We start from the raw sequence: 24,516 nt of genomic DNA, 5'->3' as shown, positions 1-24,516 counted from the left end.
AGGAAAAAAAGAAAAACTGCCAAAAAGCCTTGCTGATGTAAATGATATTCCTGTTGGAAGACTCTCCAGGAAAGGGCCTCTAAAACAGGAGAAGCCTAATACATACAGCAGTATTTTCAAAACACCGACTTAAAAATTTAAAGCCCTCTGGCTTTTTTTTCACTGCTGTGAGCTCTAAGGAGAGCTGCCAGAGCTCTACTCCAAAAAGGATGGAGAGAACAGACCAGCATACAGCAAAATAGAGTGATCTGGTGGGGAGATTAATTTAAAACCAGCCTGTGAGACAAATAACATTCCATATTTTGGAATATAGCCTGACGTATAGTTGCTCACACTTTTTACTGTAACTTCAAGAAATTGCCATCAGTGCCACCCCTGAGTTTTAGCATCCAATGCACATTGCTCCTTTTTTTTCTTTTTCTTTCTCTAAGAGAGGTGTTGGGGTTTTGCAGTTTCTGGTGTCAGTCTGCTGACAGAGATTGCTGCCACGAGTTGTTCCAGGGTCTGGGGTGACAGCTCAGCTGTGGGCTGCGTGTGCTGTGGCATCCCAGCAAGCCCTGCATTCCCCGCAAAGCCAGGTTTGTTACCTTGTGTTTAAGAATGTCAGTGCACTTGGAAAATTAATTAAAATCTTAACTTTGTCTTGGGTTTGCATAATTAAGTTTGAAATCTCACGAGAATAATTTTCCTTGTAACGTTGCTTGTATCTCTTAGTTAAAACCAGGCAGAGAGCAGTACCAGTACAACGCTCACTGAAGGAATGTCCGTTAAGATGAAAAATAACCAGAGAAAGGGACTGAGTTCTAAAACAACATAGTTCAGCTTGTTTTAGTTTGAGACCAACACATCAAACTGTTCATTGATTACAGACACTCTGCCTGGCCTTTCTGTGATGAAATAGAAGGCTTCCCAGAGGACAATTCAAGGGGTCAGTCCTGCTCTCCTAGCCCTCGGAGCCACCTGTGAGCCAGAACTACTAGGGGTTTGTGTGCTTCCTGCCTGTTCCTCATTGCCAGTGCCTCCTCAGAGCAGGGTTAACTACTGGCTTTCACTGGTCTCTGCTTGAAACTTTAGAAAACAAATGTTTAAGGATCCACCCGAGCTCTCTTCTGAAAAGGAGTGATGTGAAATGAATATTTGTTGGACTATTGATCTATGCTTGTTCTTAAATACACTGCAGCCTTAATAAATGCCTTTGGTCCATCCCTCTGCTGCAGTAAATTACTGCAGCTCAATGAGCTGAGCAGATTTACATCATCTGAAGACACAGCCCTTTGCATGTTGTAGCAGCCTGCTCTTTAAGGACGCGGAAGTTAGTGTGCCCTTAGAGCGCTTCTAGCGCATGCAAACCCACAACCGGATCTTTGGGGTCACAGGGTGAGCCTTGGTGAAGAAGGGCAAGCACCCTGGCTTGTTGTGTTCTTTGTGTCCTATCTTACGCATTGCTTTGCTAACATAAAGTAGTTGGTTTAGGGGGAGCCTGCACACCCAGTAGTCCCTATGCTCCCCAGGAAGACGAAGGTCTGTGCTGCCCTTGTGCCTGCTGCACCTCACCCGCAAGCCAACCCCATTTCCAGAGTTATGCAGTGTGCAAGTGCTCTCCCTTTTATAGGCGTTTTATGACTTTTATGTTTGGAACATATAATTTTAATGGGTGGAAACCAAATTAACTCCAAACCCCAGCTGACCAGTCCTTCTTGTGAAGACAGTTGAAATTCTGTTTGTTGCACTCCCAGCTCTCCAAACCGCGCTAACCTCTTGGCCCCCTCTACTTGCTCTGTGCAATGGGAGATCCAGAAATTAGTGCCATTTAATTCTGCTTTGCTCTTGCACTGTAGTTCCATAGGTCACAACAGTTTGAATTTTCCTAACATAAGGAAGTCAACCAAAAGTTTTCTCCCCAGCAACACCACACATGCACACTGGTAGAGTGAGGACCTGTATGCATTTGCAAGCTACTAATTGCGAAGACTTGCAGTGTAATGGGATTGTGGTAGTTTATATAAATTCTAAATAAAACACAAATGCAGATGGACTTTGAATATTAAGAAATCTCCATCTGTTATTTGGATGTGTTCCTCTGCTATGTGAGATATGCAAAGGGAGTGGGGAATAATAGATCCAATATTAATCTCATACTTCAGATACCTGCTGTGTTCCTGCATGTCTGATCTATTCTTCCCTTTCTGCTGAATATCTCAGCATTGCATTTATTTCTGGATATACTTTTACTTCTTTCAAAAGCTTCCTGTTAACTAGTTGTAATACAAAATATGCATTGTAATACAAAAAAAAATGCATTTAACTGTTATATTGATTTGCTCACGAGGTACTGCAGTTGTGAGATAACTATATGTTGGTAAATACTCTATTTTACATCTCCAAGGTTAAGATTAAGATTAGAGAAGACCAAAAAAACATCCAGAAGACTCTTCCTGTATCTGTTGGGAAGACTTGCAGTGCACTGTTATTGTAACAAAAGGATGTGTAGAAAGGGAGGGGGGATTATGCTTCAGGTCTCCAAACACTGCAGCATTTTCTTCCCATCATATTATGCATCTTTCTCTAACTTTTCCTCTCTCAGATGACTTTTCTGCCTGTGTCTGAGTGTTCCCTAATTCTTTTTAGGCCTGTTACTTTTACCTATAATTCAGTTTGATCACCAGCCAAAATAGCACATTTTTAAGGCGCTTGGGGCTTGTGATTTCCTGAGCAGGCAGTACATCACTGCTAACTGGTTCTTTTTATTTGTTTCTTGCTACACGCATGTGAACACGTGAAGTTTCACTGTGATGTGAACTTGCAGCATCTGTGGCCTGACAGTTACTCTTCACGTAATGCCAGAACGGAATGTTATATATGGACCTTGGTGCAAATGTTGTATCCCATTGATTCAGACAGCTGTAAAGACAAGTCTGGGGTTTAAGGTCTTCCCAGAACTGAGGGCTCCTTTTCATCAGTCCTTGTCTCCACTTCACCCCTCTTGGGGGTATTTCTTGTTTGAAAGTTTCTGTACCTTTCACATGAATTCAAGCTTTGGGTCTTTGGTGTTGCATGCAACAGCTCCCAGGCAGCTGGGTAATCTCCATTGGCACCAGTAAGGGGCACTTACCAGAGAAAGGTTTGAGGGGTATTAATTGCTTGATCTGGAAATCCTACAACAAGAATGAAAGAGGAATTTCATGGCATTGTTTTACAGACCTGCTTTTTTGCTAACGCTGTGCTTTCGTTAGCAGAGACAGGAATATATGCTGACACTGCAGAGCTGAAGTTTGAATCTTTTCCAAACTTCTTTACTGACCAGGAGCCTTAAAGGTTTTTGAGAACTACAAAGGAACATCTGGGTAACAGAATTCATTGAACAGAAGTCTGCTAGAGTCTCTCCGGGGCTACCTGCACCCTGCTTGGTTTCCTGTTATAGATTGTTTTAGAGGGAGGTTTGGCATCCATCCGATACTGTCAGATCTTCCAGCAATAGCATCTCTTCTGATCTCATCCACTGTGTTTGTTATAGCTGTTTTTCTGTACATTTCCATTGTTCACAGGTTCTGATTCTAACTGCATCAGAGTGCAGAGTCTGTGGTGTCCTTTACCCAATATACTCTTTTATATTATGTACCTTTGACTCTGGCACTAGTCCCATAAAGAGTTACCCTTACCTTAATCTCCTTCACTCTACTATGCAGCAGCAGGAACCAGCATGACTTGAACTTTCTCGTGTAAACTTGCATCTATTGTGTGCTTGTTTTCCTTTCTACTTTTCAATATTTACTCTGCCAGCTGTTTATTAGAAATATCTTTCATCTTTTCAGAAATTGCTTGCATTGGTATCTAGAAAGGTGCTGTATCTATGATTAAATTTCTATCATGGTGCTTAAGGGAAAAGTCTACTGCTGATCTATTGCCAGTTGTCTTTGTATCATTTTCAAGTTATCGATCAGCTAGGTTGGGAACGTCTCAGCTTATGTTGGTATTATGTTTTCTGGTGTCCTCTTTAATTTTTTGGTTCAGATTTCCAAAATCTTGTTACATTCAGCCATTTGCTCAAAGTTAGTGTCTTGGCATCTCTCGTAATGAAATTTGAAAAAAAAAAAATTTTTTTGAAGAGATTTTACTTCATATGCTTCACTTTCATACTTGCTGTTTTCTGTGACCTGTTCTAAGTTCTTGAGTGTCATATCTAGCAACCTAACTCCAATCTGGGGGACACTGGTAGAGACCAAGATTTGCTGCTAAACTCAGTTTCATGTCATCACTGTGCTGTTGCCACTGGGACGCCAAGTAAGGCAGTGTGAGATGAAACCTGGGCTTTCTGCCCCAAGCTTCTATACAAAAGATTCTGGCACCATTTCAGTGTCGTGACCTGCAGAGCAAAGAAGATCTGCAATGCAGCATTTGTAAGAGCAAGTGGATGCTCTAGTAGTCTCAGCTTAAGTCTTGGGTTTAAAACACAAAAAGAAGAGTCCAAGAAATGACAAGTCTGTCCTTCACCCTTTTGAATGTAGTAAACAGAACTCCTTGCAGGTGTAGATCTCTTATGCCTGACTGGAAAAGAAGAGCCTGTCTGTTCTGCATAGTAAAGTTCTCTTCCTGCATAAAAACAGTCTTGTGTTAAAACTGGTGTGTTTGGTCAAAATATGGTTTCTCAGTTATGTTGGACACTCTACAACACCCTTGTACTAGATGCTGTCTTCCAGGCAGCATTCAGAGTTGGCTTCTGTACATCATCTGCTGCTTCAGCAGTGGTAACAGCATTAATTACAGGAACTCTGGAATATTTTCCTTGAGAAATATCCAGAGCTGATGACACCTAAACCCACACGCGTATAAGAGGCGAGTGTCATGTGCCTTTGGATTTACACACAGCGGTGTGCTTGCATGTGATAGTTGTATTTGCAGAAGGCCCCAGCTAACCTTAAGCTACTCCACAAAGTTGTTGTGGTGTTTTTTTTGTTGGTGGTGGGTGAATTTTTGTTTACCAGGGATGATTTTAAGAGCATCCTTAGAACTAAACAAGTTCAAATGGTCTCCTAAATGAGCTATTTAGGACTCTTTTGGTGTGTTGTGTTTTTAGTAACCATGCCAGCAGAAGAAATTCCTAATGCCATTTGTCTTTGCATACAGTTAGACAACTATCACCTTCTCCATTTGTTCACAACCATCACAGCTTTGAAGGTTATGAGTCTAGAGCTTAATATTAGCATCCGTAAGCAGTTCAGCATAGTCCTCTCTCTGACAGCTTCAATTTAGCTTCATGTCTAATGGCTGTGAAGAAGGCACAAGACCCCTTCCCATGGGGTCACCAGCTGTGGTAGGGGCTGCAGCTTCAGAGAGAAGCAGGATGGTTCCCTGGGACCAAGAGCACCCCGATCTAGTGAAGGCCGTTAGAGGGAAACTTTAATCCTTTGCTTGTGCATGGAAACTGCTCTGTGGTGTTTGGACTTAATGTCTCTTCCTCTTAAAGGAAATTTAGTTACCTATTTCACAGGAAAGGAGGAAAGCAAGAACACAGTCTAACAAAAAGCAGAGACATACAAGTCACTAGGTCAGTATATGAAGCCTGTAAAGACTTTGATTTTTTCATAAAACTGAAATTAGCAGAAAGTGTTTCAGGGTAATATATAAAACAAGATGGCACAGCTGTCACAACCAAATTCATCGCTGATTTATAGGATTATGGCTAATAGTTACGGGAATGCTCCTTGGGAGGGATGTGGGAAGAATGAAGAGGGGAGACCCCACCATTTCTCTGAATTCTGTCTTCCCATTTGCTGAGTGCTTGTACCATGATCTGTGTTTATGTGAAAGGCTGGAGAGTAGCTGGCTCCAGTAAAGCATTTTACAGATCAAACTTTAGGGCTATGACAAATTCAATCACAAATGGAAATGTAAATGGCATGGTTTGGGCTATCTGTAAGGCAATGCTGGAGTCCAAATACTTTGAGGAATTGTATATGATCTCAGATGTGAAACAGAAATGCTGATATATGTCTGGGCAGAAATAAAGAAAAAGTTTTGCATGGGTAGAATGTGAGAAAAAAGCTGTTAGGAAATATCCACCACCTTCTACCTAACATTCTGTATAAGTTTTCATCCATTGACTAAAGAGGGACGGCGTGCTGCCCGATTCTTGGGTGAAGGGCTGGTTAAGAGAAAAGGGCTGGTTAAGAGAACCCTTTTCATAGAAGAGATAAATACTGCATTTCAGTGTGAGGGACAAGTTATCTCAGATGTGGTAGCTGTTTCCTAGATGTTCATAATCTGAACCTTTCCTCAGTGCACGTGGAATAAGGCATCCATAGGCATGGACTCCTTGTTGTCCCTGCTCTGAGCAGGAGGTTGGATTGGAAAACCTCCCGCAGTCCCTTCCAGCCTCAGTCGGCAGCTGTTGTTGTTTTTCCAAAGTTTGTAGCAGTTCAGCATTTCTGACTGGTCACACCGATGTAATAAAAGCTGGAAGTTTTCAAGGATGGTTTAGTGAATGTCGACGAAAGCACAATTATGCAAATACAAACAAAATTATGCTGGCCAAAAAAGCATCCTAGTTAGAAGGAAATGTGAAAGCAGAGATTTAAAAATACATATATATATATATATAAAGAAAGGAAGGAAGGAAGGAAGGAACAGTTTGGTGCCCAGAAAGATCAGACACAGCCACTGTGTCTGGATGTTCATGCTACAGTTAGCGAGTAATGTTTGATGGCACTTGAAAGGGGAAGAGGTTTTGAATGGGTCTGAGGAACTCCTGGAGTCTTTTGAAGGCAGAGATAACGAGCCTCTGCATGTGTGCACTCTAAAGTTATTTCAGTTGCAAGATAAAGCAAATTTAGAAGAAAAAAAAAAAAAAAAAAAAAAAAAAGAAAAGAAAAGGAAAAAAAAAAAAAAGGAAGCTTTAAGATCCCAGAGTTAATACCACAGCTGAAATAATTTCTCCATTCATTCAGACATAGGGTTTACATTGAATCTTTGAGGTGGTAGAAGACAAGACTAAAATGGTAGAGCAGGACATCAGTCAGGGAATTTGTGTGGTTGTGCAGTAACTGGCAATGACAATTGGACAGTCTGGAAGTATAATTTTTGTTTCTATTTCTTTAACAATGCCTTGTAGGAATACAGATGCTGCATGCAGTATCACTGTTCTCCAGTGCACCAGGCTGCTCTTTTTGGGTGGCTTTCCTCTGGACCCTGACACAGGGAGTTTATCAGAGTTTTCCAGGTCCTTGTGTCACTTGTTGGACTGCAAACATGGGCCAGTCTTGGCTGATGGAGTTGCATGGTGGGAGGATGCAGACTGAGGAGCTTTTCTGTGGCACAGACAATCCCTTACTGTGCCTGCTTCATAAATCGGACATAGCCACACTGCGCTGCTGGCTGCCTTTCCCCTGGGGCAGCTCAGAGCCCATCTGCAAGCAGTATCCCAGCCTCATGCAAGGAGCAGGGCGCAGGACTGCACAAGCACCTGGTTTGTGCATGCAGCTCGGGGGCTGCTTTCTGCAGCTTTTTGAGGAGTCTGTATTCAGTCTGTCAGCTAATTCAGTATGTGTCTGCTTCCCCAGCAACTCCATGAACAGATGTCATTAGCTACCTGTTTCTTAAAGCTGCAAGGAATCTGTTTTCTGGAACCAAGCATCATTTTGCAAGACATCACTCCGCTGCAGCTCCCCAGGGGTGCGGAGTGACCCTGTTGGCAGCAGTGGCCGTGGGTTTCGAGGGACGAGTCTGTGTTGTGGCTGGTTCAGCCTTTGTCCTGGGATGTGGAATTCTTGGCACGTGTACAAGTGATGGAATGGGAATGTTTCTGTTCATCTAGAAAGCCAAATTTCTCATTAAAATTAGTCATTAGTGAAATTAGTGAAAGTATCTATTAATATACGCATTATCATTTGCAAATCTGCTGCAGGCCTACCAGTTCCAGAATCAATTTAGATGGCCATTTCTCTGGCTTTGGCTATGTAATATACATGGCTGAGTTAATTCACATTAAGCATTAAACCCCTTACAGTTTTTGCTCTTTTTAACAAATGTTAGCAATGCATAGAAGATTTTTTTTTTTAATTTCAAGTTTATGGGCTAATTTCGGCTTATTCTAATTTTATATTTAAAACAATTTCCTTCTTTAACATGTTTTCAAGGATAATCTGTTATTGAGAACACTAACGACCTTGGATATTAAGTTCTAACTTTTATTTCCCTGTGGCTGCTTGCTATATCAAAATGGAGGAGGTACGGGGCGATGCTGGCAGCTCATATGCCTTTTGCCTTCCAATGGACTGATACTTAATGCATTTTCCTTTAGATTGTTTTGTTTTCAGTGGTGTTCTTCTGAAAATTGCATTCCTGTCTCATCCCATGAATCATAAATTATGTCTTCTGTGTGGGCTTTGGTATTTGTTTCCATTCCTTGCAACTCCTACATATAAGTGGATTTTGATGCATATTGTGCTAATATTATGATTGCTGCTGGCTGTGCTGTCTATGTCTCAGGTAACCTTACTGATCTTTATTTCACTCAACTACCAGCAGTTTTGCTGTGCCTGACCTAATTTCAGCCACTGAAGATGCGCTAAAATATTGATATGAGCAGAGAGGTCATTTTTCTTTAACCACAACAATAAAAATAGTCTAAGATTTTCCAAGGAAGATACAGATTCTGGTAGTTTTATGTAACTGCATGAGCAGTGCAGAGAAGCTGAGGAATTACATTCACACAAGTTGAAGGTCCTAGTCCCAAGGGACCCAATGATTTCAGACAAGAGAAAAAGCACTTTGTGGACACATAAGCATACATATGCACACAGAGTGATGTCTTGAAGACAATCTCAGATAAAGGTAGAAAAATAAAGATTTCTGAAGGTTAAGAATTAATTTTAAAAAAGAAATTGCTCCCGAATATTTGTACATATATTTAATAAAAGTGCAGACACTTTGTAACAAAATGTAACTCTCTTCAGCAGTGCCTGTAACTGCTTATTTAAAATACCAAAAGCTTTTTTGGGTCTTTTCTTTAAGACTTTTTTTTTTTTAAGCTGTCCCTTCCCCCTCAACTTACTGCATTTGTTGGCTGTGAACAGTGCCTGAACTATGAGGGCTGTATATCGATCTCACCAGCCTCTGTTTGCATTATTTAGCTCTTGAAGAGCATCTGCTGAACATCCATCAGTATGGGGTGTGTGCCACCACCATATGGACTGCCAACTGCTGGCAGAGCCAGGGAGGTGCCATTATGCTCCCATATATTCCCATACAACAATGCCATTAACATCTGGCGTACCATGGCACGCGCTTAGTTTTGTGGTACGATAACAGCAGATTATTCATTCCTAACTACAATGAAGATCCTTAATGGGAGTGATGGTACTGACTCAAAATGAAGTTAGACAAAAAGGCTTACTGCAGCTATCCAGCTGTGTGGACTGTCACACGTGAAGGTCACGCACTGAAATTTGTTCCTACTATGAGTACAAAAGCAGGATTATTGTACCACTCCTTCCAATACTGCCTTCTGCCTCCATCTGAGACATGGAAAGGCAGTGACTGCAGAAAGGGTTTCCTCAAAATCCATTTTGAGTTACGATTTAGGTCAGAATGGCTTGATACTTACAGGCATGGTGGTCTGCAGGCCAGCAATGCCACGAGTACACTGTCCACACACACACACACATACACAAAAAAAGGAATTTTCTTCAAAATAAAGCAGTGTTCTGTATTGTATAATGTTTTACTGCTATAAGGCCCAAAAGTCTCATTATGTGTTGAGTGACCAGATTTGCTGGTAGCTGTCAGAACTATGTTGCTTTCTGTTTGATGACCATATTTCCTGCTCTCCAGCTATGGACAAATGGCAAAAAGGATCTCGTGGTTTCCCTTTTCTATGCTTTGTACCTCTTTCCATGGCCCTGAAGTTGCTGTATGCTTTAAGTTCATATTCACGCTGATGTGTTTTGCTGGATTGGGGCTTAAATCCAAATCCTTCACCCTCTGGCAGGATGAGGTTACAGATATGTTTCAGATTCTCTTGGAATACATTTCTGGCTCACCGAAATTTGCTGACAATTTTTTTCTCTATCCCCAAGTAGTTTCACAGTAATCAGAGAACCATTTGTCTCTCTCACATTCCTAACGGTCCTAATTGTGAATTTATCTTTCATTCCTTATCAATAGATAGCTGCCAAGGCACATGAAGTAGTTCTCACACATAGATTTGCCAAGGAATCTCATGGTAACATACCAAATACTCATTTTTTTACACTCAGTAGTATGTGATTTATGGAGGGACCCCTGCCAGCAGAATGCGCCACGGCAGCCTGTCAGAAAACAGTATTCAGATGTAACAAAGTATTTTCTCCTGGGACTCAGCTATATAGATCTTGTGGGTAAGTTCATCTGTTTCCCTAGAAGAATTCCATTTTAACTAAATTTGTTACATGAACTCAATTAGCAGGAAAAAAAATGGTTTATTTCGTATAAGCTACCAAACAGATGTAAAAAGGGAAAAACTGGCTTTGGAAGTGTTTATCATACATGTGGCACCTGTTCAGACATTCAGACAAGCCTGGTTCCCGCAGAGGATGCCCCATTTTCTCAAGATTTGGCTGCTTTATGCAGGCAGCTCCATAAGACTGCAGGCCCAGCTTTTAAAACATATTTGGGGCTGGACTGCATTTAACGTTAACTGGATCCAGAGACCCTAATGCCTGCTGTGAGGCTGGATATCCACTCTTCTGAAAGTCTATTCTCAGCTGCAGTACTGAGCATTTCTGACACGGGTTTACAGCTCTGCCTGTGTTCACCTGTCACATAACCAGAGTTCAGTGCAGGCCAATTTAGGATTGATTTTGCACTAAAGGGAGAAGAACCATGCTGCAGGAGACCCTGCTTTAGGATAGGCAGACTAAGAGAGACGTGGTAGGCAAAAATGACCCATTCCTGCATGGCTCCTGGCTCACTAAACCATAAGTGATTGGATATTTAACAACTAGAGCTTGATCCCACCCCAAAAGATTGGCTGTAGTGAGCAGAGGACCAGCCTAGTCTTGTAGGGGTGAGGTACGGCAGGGTGATTCCCAGCTACAGCACAGCATTCAAACTTGGCAAGTCGCGCTAGTGCTCCAGTACTGAGGGTCATTTTCTGCCAAACATACATTTAAATGCCCCCAAAGAGCATGAATTGCCTCTCTCAACATCAGGGGGCAGCACAGACTAGGAGGCTCCTCTGAGCATAGCTAAAGAACGTTTTAATCTGGTTTAGTACCTGGCATAACTGGGCATTTTTTTAAAGCTTGTTTCTGTATAGATACTTCTAGTTTGTGCTTCCAAAAAAATATTTTTTACGAGCTGCCTCAGATGTGGAGGAACCTGGATATACAGAGTGATTTGCTTTGCTTCTTGGGGTGACCTTTGAGCCAGGGAGGGGAGAGGCAGAGGGGGTGAGGACGGAGCAGTCTGCTTCTCTCTGCCACCGTGAACAGCTGTTGAAAGCCGCCATGGTGCAAACCTCCCACCTGTATCTTTGTAACTCCATAACTCTACACTCCTTGATAAAGATGGTTTGTGTGCTGTTGTTGAATCAGGACTGTGATGAAATTGGTGGAGATTGCATGCAGGTTTGAATTCGGTTATAATTCCTAGGCTACTAAACCTTCTTACCCAAGGACACAAATGGGACTGTTTCTGTGAATAACTGCATGCCCTCATGGATCCAGGGCTCATCTGGCCATTCTAATTTATAAATTGAAAAAAAGAAAAAAAAAGAAAAAAAAAGCTGTAAGTACTTTCAGCTGTAAGTACTTGGAGGGCAGCAGCCCCGTCCATATAAACGGCAGCTACAAATGGGATCTGTTAGAGGAAGCAATCAGAGAGAAGTCTTTGATATCTTCTAACCTGCTAATTGGTTGATTTTTTAAAAGTTCTTGGCTGACTTGCATCACAGAAAGACTAGAGTGATTTACAGGTATTTTGTAACAGACAAGCCGTATTTCAGAAGAGGTCTTCCTGAAAGACCTCTTCTTCTCCACCTGCCTCAGATAAAGGACACCTTTGTGACAATACCACTACTCTCTTCTTATCTGAATGTACTGCTGCCATCCACATCCCCTCCAGCTTGGTCCAGGGACTCCAGCTGAATTGCTTATCAACTGGCACTTCAACCAGGAAGTTTGTGTTTCCTCCCGAGCCTCCAGTTCCTGCAGTCATTGCCAAAATCCTGTCAGAGAGGCTGGACAAGGTCACGACTGCAATTCCTCTGTGGCTGGCAAAACCATGCTTCTCAGCTCATTGGTAGACTCTTTAGTTGTCTTTAGGAAGGTTATCATCTCAGGGAATCGCTGCTATCAAAAAGATTATTCTTAAAAGCTGTGGAGTTACTTATTCAGTCTGTCAAGCCTCGTTACATTAGAAGACTCCATGACAGAGTATCTAAGAAATTTATCTTTTTGTTCATGGAAGGAAATGACGGTCCCACTAAGGAAACTGCAAATTTAATTATACAGTAGATTTCCTCACAGACAAAATTTCCAGTGACCTCAGTATGTCAGCACGTGCTTTCAAATCTTAATCCTCAGCACTGACTTTGGTTTTTGCTTGCTAAAACACTTCAAGTGAAGCTGATTGTCCAAAGTAGTTCTCCCAGTCCCAGGTCTGCACCCCTGATTCACTTTGAATAGTATTCACCTCCAGAGAAGACAGTGGAATTCCTTGTTTAATGTAAAGGTGGAGGAAGTGTGCCCTTAATTGTTGTGTTAAATTCTTTATTAAGCATTATCTGTTCCTGTTGAGCTGAGAGACCCGTGTGCTATTCCTGGAGCTGCCGTTGACTCTCTGTGTGCCTGCAGATAAGTCACTCAGCTGCTCAGTGCCTCACTTCCCTCATCCCGAAATAGCAGCACTTGCCCTGTGTAAGCTCTTCCCATCTGTGGTGTGTGTTGGGATCAGGGGAAAGACTTCACAAGGTCACTGTCATTACCCCTGTTTTGCGAAGGGGAAACTAAGGCAGGCTTGGTCGTACACTTGCCCCAGCAGTAGAAACTCATTTGAGCTCTCTTCATCCCAGACCACTTCCCCACTCCTAGGCTGGTCACCTACCCACATTGTTCCTTAGACACTTGTCATCGGACTCACACTAAGATTGGCTGCTAGATTTCCTGTCTTCTTCCCCACGTCTTTGTGTATTAGTCTGCCTTGCAATATCTGAGCAGACCTCTTTTGGAATAGCTGAACTGCTGTAAAGAAATTCCTGGTAGGATTGAAAAAGAGACCCTTTGGATAGCAATTGCAAAGCTTAAGCTAATGACCTCCTGGTTGTATTTGCCTGTTTTTTTGTCTCCAGAGAGGTCTGGATTTTTCTCTTGGTGCACAATAATTATTAACAGATCTTTTTCAATTTAGGAGAAAAAGATTTAGTCTCTCTATTTGTAATTCTGGCCTCTCCGAGAAAGCCAGTATAAACAGCGCTGTGTCCTGGCCCAAATCCATTCTGCATTATTAGGGCGGCATTGATTTGAGGTCTCACTCCATTAAAAATTTGAAGTCTAAAGCAGTTCCTGCTACAAATGGGGTCTCTCGAGGTTATACATTACTTTAGCCCTTACCATTGCCAGATGGTCAAAAACTAGAATGTGTCACATATGTTACTGGTATCTTTCACAAAATGACACTTTCAAATTAGTCTCCACTTCCATCCATTTACTGTAAGGTGCTACTTCCCTTATGTAAATAAATGGTGGTTCACTACTCTGCCAACAGAGGAAAACAGATTTTCTTGAAATGCTTGAACAGGTAGCTCAGATTTTCTTTTCTAGCCAAATGAGTAAACATCTTCCTGTCTGATAGTTGGGGTATTTTTGTTTGTTTTGGTTTTGGGTTTTTTGTTTGTTTTTTGTTTGTTTTTTGTTTGTTTTTTTTTCCTTTAAGTCACTTGTTTTCTTATTACCTGTCCCTTCCCAGTACGTCAGATGAGAGAGGTAGATGGAAACCCACCAGTTCCTTCCTCAGCAGGGTATGGACACTTTAGGCAGGAGAGCAGCTGCCTGTACCGACCTCCAACCCAACTCCTCCAAGATTTGGATCTCCATGAGCCCCTGCGCTGCTGAACAGGCACGAGTAGAGCTTGTTTACATTTTTGCACTAAGAAGTTCAGGTTTGGAATTAACCTGAGGGTTTTGTTTTGTTTTGTTTTGTTTTGTTTTTGTTTTTGTTTTTGTTTTGACTGGGTCTCACCACAGGTTCAGTTCTACTCCACAGTTTACTGCAACGGACTAGTACTCTCCAGGACATGTAGGTGAGATGACATTCAGTGTTGACCAAAGCAATTCCTGAACTTTAATGCTGGTATCACACTCGCAAATTCCCTCATTTCCACTCAAGCACAGGCTAAATGTTGAGGACAGCTCCTAGCTGATAACTTCTATGCTAGTAAGATCTGGCCTTAACGCAGGCAGACATGTTATCAAGTTCCCCAGAAATTCAGCACTCCAAAACACAGAGATGCTGTAATTCTGGGTAGGTTTATGTATATACATGTTGTTTTATTTCTTTTAAAACACCATTATATGCTGTATAGTACATGATGAAGCAAGAAATTCCTGAGCTTTCACTGTATCTAGTTCATTGATTTTTAAGAGTCTGGGAGTTGCCTCTGGAAGCAGCTTGACACCTAAAGTGAAACCTGCAAATCCTGCCAATTGCCATGGAAAGGTGAGAGAGGTGAAAGAAATCATTTTACACTGTAGACTTTGGCTCATTTTTTGACACTGAGAAAACAACTTTTGCCAGCAAAAGTAAAACCTGCAGAGCATGGGGTGGGGAACAGAAAGCTGAATAGATAGAGCTGCGCTAACTGCAGTCCCAGGACCAATCCTGTGTGCCCTCAGTACCCTGACCACCGCAGTGAGGGCAGTCAAGCTTTCTCATGCAGACCCCAATTACTTCTTAGACCCCCCCCAGGATTTTATTTGCAAAATAAGTTCTGGGAGCAAGAAGGCAACAAGGTGTCAAAGCCTAACACTCTGCAAGGATGTGTGCTACACTTCAGTGGCTATAGCTCAGTATCATTTAGTTCGTTTCAGCATTAATCTGATATTTTCTTTAATGGCTATGTGATGGGCTTATTCCCTTTCTGAGATCTCTCAAGCAAGATGGGATTTTGATTGTATAATCTTCCTGCTGGCAAAAATACAGTTCTTTAACCCCTACTTTCAGCATTATCCCACTGTCCTACTGATAACTAACGACTACCTTGTTGCAGATTCTAATCACTAATGAGCGAGTTTCCCAAAGTAACTCAAAGCACTCTACAAGCGGAGATGAGTGGAGTGACTCAGTCTCCTCTGTCATTTGCTAACCCATCCCATCAAAACTCGTGGAGATTTCTGTGTCTCACTTCACAATGACCAGATTTCAGCTGCTCTGGAGTATAGCTCCCTTTCCTATCTCACTGCAATGACAGGGAGAGAGGAGCAAGATAGCATCTCTTACTTGTAGGGTGACTCCTCTGACAGTACATGGAGAGGAAAAGGGAACACCAATGCTGTGTGAGTTCGTCTTACTGCATCTAAGATGAAAAATGGAAGACAGGAGAGGAAACCGAACAATCAAGACTCAAATTGAAATTAAAAAAAAAAAAAAAAAAAAAAATCTAAGTGCAAAATATGCTTCTTTCTGTGAGAAGCCAGGATGTTCTCAAGCCTAAAAATTAAAACAGATTTTGAAAACTAGTTAGCTGCTTTTAAACAATTCCTGTGTTTGTACAGGAAATGGTGTGTCATTCAACTGTCCTGCATTCTCTGTCTGTCTCTGTTCCTTGCCTTATTTCCACACTGTTTCTGCTTGTATCTGCTTTTAATATGTTTTGATCTTTGGGGCAGGGCTTTTGAGAGGTCACACTGCCAGAGTCAGTTTGAGTAGCATCTTACTGTCAGTGGTCCCACTGAAACCAACGAGGCTATTACTGATGCTACTCAAGTAAAGATACCGTCACAACTTGGAGCCACATGATTGTGGAACATTTAAACACTACTGAAGAATAAACAACAATAAGCAGTAATATTGTTTCTGAGCGCAAACTAATGCTCAGTATCCTTTAATGCAGTCACCCTCAGCTAAGACTACTGGATCAGTGCATGCTTTGCAAGTTAAAATGTTCTTCAAGAGCTTTGGGTAAACCCTGCTAGAAAATATTGCAGTGCACATATGCCAGACCTAACCATTCATATCCTAACTCAAAATCCACTGAGTCTTGAGATGTATTTTGTTTTTCCTTCCTCAGTAAGGGCAATAAATCAACATAAGTTAAAAATTTTATAGGTACAGCTGGTTTTGACTTATGCAAATGCAACATTTCAATCACAACATATGGGAAAAGCATATTGTTTCCCTTTCCTCCCATAACTCAAAAAAACACTATCTGATTTTTCTGAAACTCTTCAGAAATTATTATCTTTGGGTGGAAGCTATGGACAGGAAATACAACCCAGTAGGAATTTGTTCAAATGAAAGACTACTGAGCAAATGAAGAAGATGGAATTGGGGACTTTATCTACTATTTGTTTGCTAGCAAGCATTGTAACCAGTAAATATTTATAAGATACTTCAAAATTATGAAAATTTGTTACCTGGGCTTCTCTCTAAAAAAGCTTGCCTGAAAAGTTGCGCTGGATCAGATAGAGTTTTGTTATTTTTCTAGCTCTTCCATTGCTCGTTCTGCTTAAAGCTGCTTTGTGATGTGGTTTCTTTGTTGCAGACACAATTCAAAACCACACAAACTGAATTGCTTCCTGATGGAAGTGAGTTGTCATTATCTCATCTTTTGCTTTTGAAGTGTCAGCACACCAGAGCAACTGGGAGCACCACTCACAAGTGGGGATTTAAAGCATCCTCACCTGCCTGCTAGCGCTGGCTGAGCAGCTGCTAAACTGTTTTACGCAGCATTGGGACTGCAAAAAAGTACAGGGACAGCACACATCTGAAGCTCACATAATCCCACAGCTTTTTTGTTTGGTCTCCTATTTGTTATTTAATTATTCTGGAGTTGTTCTGGAGGAACAAGCCCCGCAGCACTGAAGCTCATTCAATTACAGGCAGACTAATCCTGAACAAACATGTGCTAAAACCTTCCTCCTCAGAACCTCCTCTACAAATGAAGCACTGCATCCAGGCCCAATTACCCCGGCTCCCCTTGTGCAGGCAGCCACACCAGGATGTGGTGGTGTTACAGCAGGAGCTGATGGCAGGAGAGTTGCCCACAGGAGCGCTGGCCACGTAGCCACCATGGGGCTGAGCGCTGGCTGCTGCAGTGAGGCTGCAGGCACCGTGCCATGGCGGAGCAGGCCTGGCCGGGGAGCCACCGCTCCTGCTGCACTCTTTGCGAGAGCACTGCTCCTTTGGCAGCTTGCTTTATGAAGGGAAAACCCACAGGATAAGCCTATTTCTGTAATCACAATGATACGCTTTATCATTCCTTTGCGATCCAACCTAAATCCCTTATGTGCTGTCCTGGAGACGGTAGCATTTTCCATGAAAGCCTCCTGGCAACATTCAAAGGGCTGGCATGTGCACAGGGAGCTGCAGGGAATGCTTCTTCGTCTGATGGGAGTGCACTGAGGGGAGGCTGGGAGGGCATTCACATTCTGGGCATTTTTAAAAGATTAAGCAGGTTAGGCCTGATGCAGAAGAAACAATCCCAACTCTGCTCCTTCAAGCATTTGTTTTGAGTATTCTGTTCAGTTCTGGGCCCCTCACTGGACCTTCACAAGAAGGTCATTGAGGCCCTGGAATGTGTCCAGAGAAGGGCTACAAAGTTGGTGAAGGGCCTGGGACACAAGTCCTGTGAGGAGTGGCTGAGGGAACTGGGGGTGTTTGGTCTGCAGAAGAGGAGGCTCAGGGGAGGCCTCATTGCTCTCTGCAACTACCTGAAAGGAAGGTGTGAGGAGCTGGGGGTCGGCCTCTTCTTACAGGTAACTAGCAATAGGACTAGAGGGAAGGGCCTCAAGTTGCACCAGGGGAAGTTTAGGTTGGAAATGAGGAAACATTTCTGCTCAGAAAGAGCAGTCAGGCATTGGGACGGGTTGCCCAGGGAGGTGTAGGAGTCACCATCCCTGCAGGTGTTCAAGGAAAAGTGGGACCTAGCGCTTAGGGACATGGTTCAGTGGGTGACATTGGTAGTAGGGTGATGGTTGGACCAGATGATCTTTTCCAACCGTAGTGATTCTGTGATTTCAGTAAAGTGCCTGGGTTTAACTTAGGTGCGTCATTAGGCCTTCACTTCTATAGAAAAATGAAATTTTGTGTATGCAGTTGTGTCTCTAATGTAGGGACAGAACTTAAGATTGGGCTGTGCTGGACAGATGAATAGCAGCCTCACTCTGTACATGTCCTCGTGGGACCTATGCGAGGAGAGGCCGGGACTGCCCCATGCCGGTGCCAGCCAACTCCAGGCCCCACTGCAGAGCACAGCGAAACCCCTCAGTGCCGCCAGTGCTGCTGTGGGGGCGCAGTTGTCAACTGGGGCAGGGCAGGAGGAGGGCAGGAGGGGCTCCAGGCCCAGAGATTCCCCTGCAGCCCGGGCAGGCCTGTTGGGGAGCAGGGCAAGGAGCGGCAGGGAGGAGCAGGGGGGCGCTGGCACAGCCCCAGGCCTGTCCCTGCTCGGGCAGGGGGTGGTAGGAAATGTGGATTTTGGTTGTTTGGTTGTGTATTTGTTGTTGTTGCTTCTCACCGTCCAACTCTATTTTTAATTAGTAATAAGTTAAATTTATTTTCCCCAAATTTGTTTCACCCATGATGGTAAATGGTATGTGATCTCCCTGTCTTTATCTTGACCCATGAACTTTTTCATTTTACTCACCATAATTTCTCTACCTGTCAAGAGGAGCACCAAAAAAGTTTGAGACCAAATAGTTGTGCCTTCTTGGCTACTCTCCAAATATTGCTTAACTATGCCAGTGTTAAATTGCTGCTACTGGTTTCCCTTTCTGTCCCCACATTACTGCTCTGCCTTTCTGGACGTCAACATCTCCTACATGTCACACGACATCCACATGACTCCTAGGCCACACCAGCATTTCCCTGTTTGCCACAGATCTGAGGAATTTGCTGCTCCCAAAGGAGCTGCACTGAAGGACCAGGTGATGCTCAGATGGAGCAAACAGACTGTTTTCAGGGGCACGTCCTCCTCCCCCACCACACACACCACTTGCACTGACAGTAACGGTGCTGGAGCCTGCCCCCGGTCAAGGTGTACCTGATTGCAGCTTGCTGCTGCAGGGTGTAGAAAATCACTTCACCTTTTTTCCCTTTCTGTTTTTCCCTTTTTCTCTGCTCCCTTTTAAGAGAGGGCAGAATTTTCCCCACAGTACTAATATCTAGCTCTTCATGTAAGAGAACAGCTGTATTTACTTGACTTACGAGTATCTTTACTGACAGATTTATCCTTTGCATCATAAAATGCCTATTTGGGCTTTAAAAAGTGCACTGACTGCTTCTTTGAAGCTTGCAGCAATAGGCCATTCTCATTTGAAAGACATATTATTACCCCAAAACTAAACATATTATTTTACACATCCCAGCTACCCTGATTTGTGCCTAAGGGCCTCTGAGCAAAAGGTGTCATTTGGAGCACACAGCAGAGAAAACCCAGTTATGTAGATATTACATTTCTCTGCTCCTTCTGTTTCAGAAGGGCTGTATTCACATCTCTCACCGGGAAGCTGCTGGGTTTTTCCTATCTGATGGCTAAGTTGTATCTGTGTATATGGTATTGTTATTTTTGGCAGGCACATACTTCACGCTCTTAGCATGAAGAACAAGAGCTGGTAGCCAATCAAATTAACTAGCCCCTCATGTTGTGTTTTTTGACAAAAGTCAGGTCCTCAGGTTAAGCACGTGTAGGGGTGATGCATGGCAAGGCTGTGGGGAAAAGCTTCCAGCCACACCTTGACCTGGGCAGTGAGGGCTGCTGGGCTGGGGGCCCAGGGAGAAAAGGGGAGGGTGGGACAAGGCTGGGCAGGTTTGGGCTGAGGCAAGACTTGGCTGAAGCCTTCTGCTGCCTGACTGCCAATTGCTTGGCAAGAGTGCTGGAGAGGTGTGTGGTCAGTGCTGTACTTCCCCCGCACCCCGCTGCCACAGGAGAGGTGGCACTGCTGCAGCATGCAGGCAGCGCGCCAGCACAGCAGCAGCCCCATCGCAGGGGGCAGCATCCAGAGGAGCCCAGAATCCACTGGATTTCCAGCAGGAGTGATCCGCAGACCATGGATCCCTGCAGCCACAGAAGGGAGGGTGTGGGGTCTGACACCCTCCGGCCCCAGGCCAGGGTTAGAGGAGATGCATTGCCAGTGAACTGCTTCTGCCTAATGAACTGCTCTTTTTTCTCTGCAGCAGCAGATAAGAGCAATTAAACACTAGATAGCAGATTAATGATTACTGCAAAATCACGCTAGCTCATGGTGACAAATCTGTATAAATATTCACCATGGTGGTAGGCGAGGTGTTCAGGCAGTGATGTACCCTCTGTGTGGCAAATCATTCAAAGACGATGCAAAGAGAGAGCGTCTGGTGCTTGTCAGATTCATTAATTATCACTGCAGATGAAATTGGAGGAAAGACCAGCTTATGTACGTTGTGTTGCATTTGCCAAAGGTTGTTTTGGGTCCAGCTGCCACCTAGAAAACAAGACAGGCTCCGGATGTGAAATTTGCACGTTGGAAGGATGCTCACTTTGTGGTGTGATGGTTTGCAGCTGTAGAATTGCAGCGTGTCTTGGCTGGCTTTAGTCTTTGCCTGGTTATTGGAAATCACAAGGAGAGTTATGTGGTGACACATTATCCCCGTGACCTCCAGCTCTCACTCAGTCTCCCGTTCATCTATTGCTCACTGTCCTCAGAGACAGCAAGCTGGACTAAGTGGATTTGGGGTCTGATCCCATCTGAGAATGCCTATTAATAAAGAATGGAATGAAAGAGGCTAAATTTGTGTCACTTACACTGAAGTGCTGGCTAAATTATCATCTTTTTTTTTTTTTTTTTTTTTTTTTTTTTAAGTACCCTGATACACAGCTCTAGCAGTGATTGAGATACCCACGGTGTAAGACTTCACCTGTGCTGTAATTTGTATAACTAGGCTTGATCATGGTCTTTTGAGTGCAATATGCAACAATCCTACAGACTACTAGAAAGGTGGAGAAAGTAAGGTGATAACTCAGCAGGACTGAAGATCTGAATTTCTGCTCTGAAATCTCTGGTTTTTCTTTTTGCCTTAAAGAGTGTTTTGCTAGTGTCTACAAGAACCTCGTGAAACAGAGTTAAGAAACTTAGTAGATAGCTCTGATATGGTTGAAATCTTCAAAACTAATTTAAAGATTTTAGCTGAGTTCATGTCTAAAAAGTCAGTATGAAGTATAAAAGGGTCACAGTCTGCACAAGATGGATGTTCATCAGCCTCAGCTACACTGGTTGCAGGAACATCGCTCTGAGAGGACTGGACAGCCAGGATCATGATTTGCTATTTGGAAATCCTGCTTGATTCTAAGCAGGAAGTTAGCCAATGCCTCATCAATGATCAGAGAAAACAGCTAGGTTCAAAATGACACCGTGCTCACCTTACAGAATGTTTTCTACATCTGCATTTGCATATACGTACCCATACAACTGGGAATTTAATTGGATTTATTTCTCAGCATGTCAATTACATCCCTCATCAAAGGCATTTATGTTTTTCTATTATCTTCAGTAGTTTTGGATCTGACCTATCGTGAGTATAACCCCGAAAACAGACATTCCTCTGAATAGTGGCTGGTAATAAGTATTTGAAAAGATGATTGTAGCTCAGAATGAATCATTAAAACCTATAAAATGCATCTGTCACTGTAGTGTTTAAACTCTGCTCTCTCCCTCCTCTATCCCCTCCTCCCCTTCATTTGCACTAATTAGTGCAGGATGAGCTGCTGTCTAAAATTAAAAATTCTAGAATGTTTAATTGATTTTGGTTCCTGTATATACTGTGCCTGAGTCAGACCTCACCAGGCTCTTTGTATCTGAATTGTTCAGGTTTAACAAATGCGAGTCCCGAGCTAGCCAGGCAAGGGCAGCTTGTGCTGGCAGGCACTGGGAACATGGGTCCTCCCCGGGGCAGGGGACAATGGACTGTGCTGTCCTTGGGGAACCTCCGGGGGTCCTCACGCGTGCAGCTCTGCAGGAGCCTCCTGAATGGGGCGAAATCCCATCCCATCCCATCCCATCCCATCCCACCCCATCCCATCCCACATTCCACACTCTGCCAGGGTTTTCATTGCTCTCTCACATTGGCAGCCTCAGGAGGTCCTCAAACAGAGACTTTAGATAAAATCCTCAGATTTCTCCAGACTTGTTACCACACTTACTGTCAGCATGTGCACGAGAAGGTCGGGAGAAGTCATTGCGCACGCGAGTATGGCTCATACAGGGACTGCACTGTTGTATCCCCCGGGTTAGGGAGGTCAGCGCGGGGAGGCAGCTCAGCCAGGGCCAGGTGCCAGTCAGCCGAGCCAGCCCCATCTCATCCCCCTGCTGCTGCCCCCGACCTGCCACAGCCCCATCTCAGCCCCGACCTGCCACAGTTCTCGTGTTGGCCTTGCGCAGCCGGTGAGCATTCGGATGACTGTGTCTCACCCAAGGCCATCCAAGGGTTGAGCAGCGGCAGTCTCCTGGATATGCCAGGTGCGGAAACTTCTCAAGCCCTGCTTTTTAGGATGCAGCGGTTGCCAAGGATTATGAAGTTTCACTCTTAAAACTGACATAATGTGGAATTGTGCTTATAGCACCCTGGTGAATCTCTCCTAAATGTGCTCAGCCGGTACATAACGATGGGAGCTCTTTTTCGCTCATCAGCTCTGAAAATTTACCTTGGATTCCTGCTCTGTCATCCATTAGCTGCTTTAAAGGCTCTGCTGGGCACGTCGTTACGGGCCTCAGCCGGGAGCATGGAGCACAAGAAGTGGCTCGGGCCCCTCGAGGGCTGCGCTGCACTCCCCCCGCAGCCGCAGGAGGCTGTTCGCGCCTTTCTGACAGTAAATCTCCCTGAAAGCCCGATGCTTTCCTGCTCTGCATGCTGTGGCATTACTGTGTCTGTCACACCCCAGTGCTTATGTGGGACTTGTAATGATTATTTGGGATGGGGGCCTCCTGTCCCAGCTCTCTGCGTCGTGAGCAGGGCTCGCAGCGAACGCCAGGAGCTACTGAGGCTGAGCACAGGAGAGGCTGCCTGGTGCCTGCATTAGCCCCTCACTTTTAGCAGGGTAAAGGGACACCAAAACCCTATAGTTGTCCAAAACGTAGACAGACGCAGCCGCAGACATACTTTGCAAGTCACTCTGCAGGGCAGAGAGCTCAGCGCCTGCTCACAGAGCCAGGACCAGGAGTGCTCGGAGAGATGGGCACAGTGGAAATGCCACGCTCAGCGGGCTTGTTCTCCTATTTGTATTCGTTATGGCATTTGGTTCAAGTTCTCTGCAGACCTAACCCTACTGCAGTCAATGGGGTGGAGAATTTGGCTATTTTATTTCATTTAAATTCTTGTCAGGCCTTTTTGCCTGCCTCCTCAACTTCCTCTCTCCCCTTGCTGGGACAGCTGCTTAGCCAGGCTGACGGGGCATGGGGCTAAGAGGGCAGGCCCCATTAACTGCGCCGTGATGAGTTCTTCTGTCTTAAAATCCCACATGCTTCCAAATTAATTTAGAATAGATTCAATCATAGTCATTTACAAGGTCTGCTGCTGGGCACTGCAAGGAGCGATTTGCTGGTGGGATTCTTATTATGTGCAATGGCAAATTGTGCAAGTTAGCCATACCATTTTCCACAGGACTAGAAAGTTGAAATTTGGACCTGATGTGGTCAAATGCCAAATATGTGCATTTATTTAACTTAAAGGATACCTGATGAAGCCCTGGTGAGGCCAGGGGCTATCACTGGGAAGCAATGTGGAAGGACTGCTTTGCATTTATCTTTGGGAGGGGAAGGCATAGACACTCAAAGGGACACGTCTTGTAGCACAGCAACCTTCCCAAAAGTCCTCTCATCTCTGTATCCCTAACTTGTGGCTGCAAAGCAGAGCCATCCACAGATCAAAGTGTCCTCTCACCTTTTCTCTTGCCACACCACCACCTTCAGTAAATCGAAGGCTGAACGCCCATTTGTGTGCCCTGGCTGCAAACACCTTGTGCTCTGCCCTATAAAAGAGAAGTGCCCGCTCAGGCTAGTCTTTGAGAAGCCATGCGAGACGTTGGCCAGCTTGGACCTCTTCTGTGACATGGAACAGTGCCAAGATAGAAACACCTACCTTGCAAAATGGTTTCGTCTCCTTGCCATCTCCTTATTGTCCCCTGCTGCATTTTGTGCCTTCTGGGTCTTTCAGTATCCGACTATAAGAGTAAACAATATCTTTTTTTTCTTTTTTCCCCTTTTTTCTGTTTTAAGACCTGATAGATGGTAGAGTTCAGGATACAGACTTTCTCTGGACATCAGCCAACAAGAAACAGCTGTATTGCAATTGTCTGTT

This window comes from Aythya fuligula, chromosome 15 (assembly GCF_009819795.1).
Source record: "Aythya fuligula isolate bAytFul2 chromosome 15, bAytFul2.pri, whole genome shotgun sequence".
NCBI classification, from domain to species: domain Eukaryota; kingdom Metazoa; phylum Chordata; class Aves; order Anseriformes; family Anatidae; genus Aythya; species Aythya fuligula.
Note: the sequence above shows the minus strand (reverse complement) of the source record.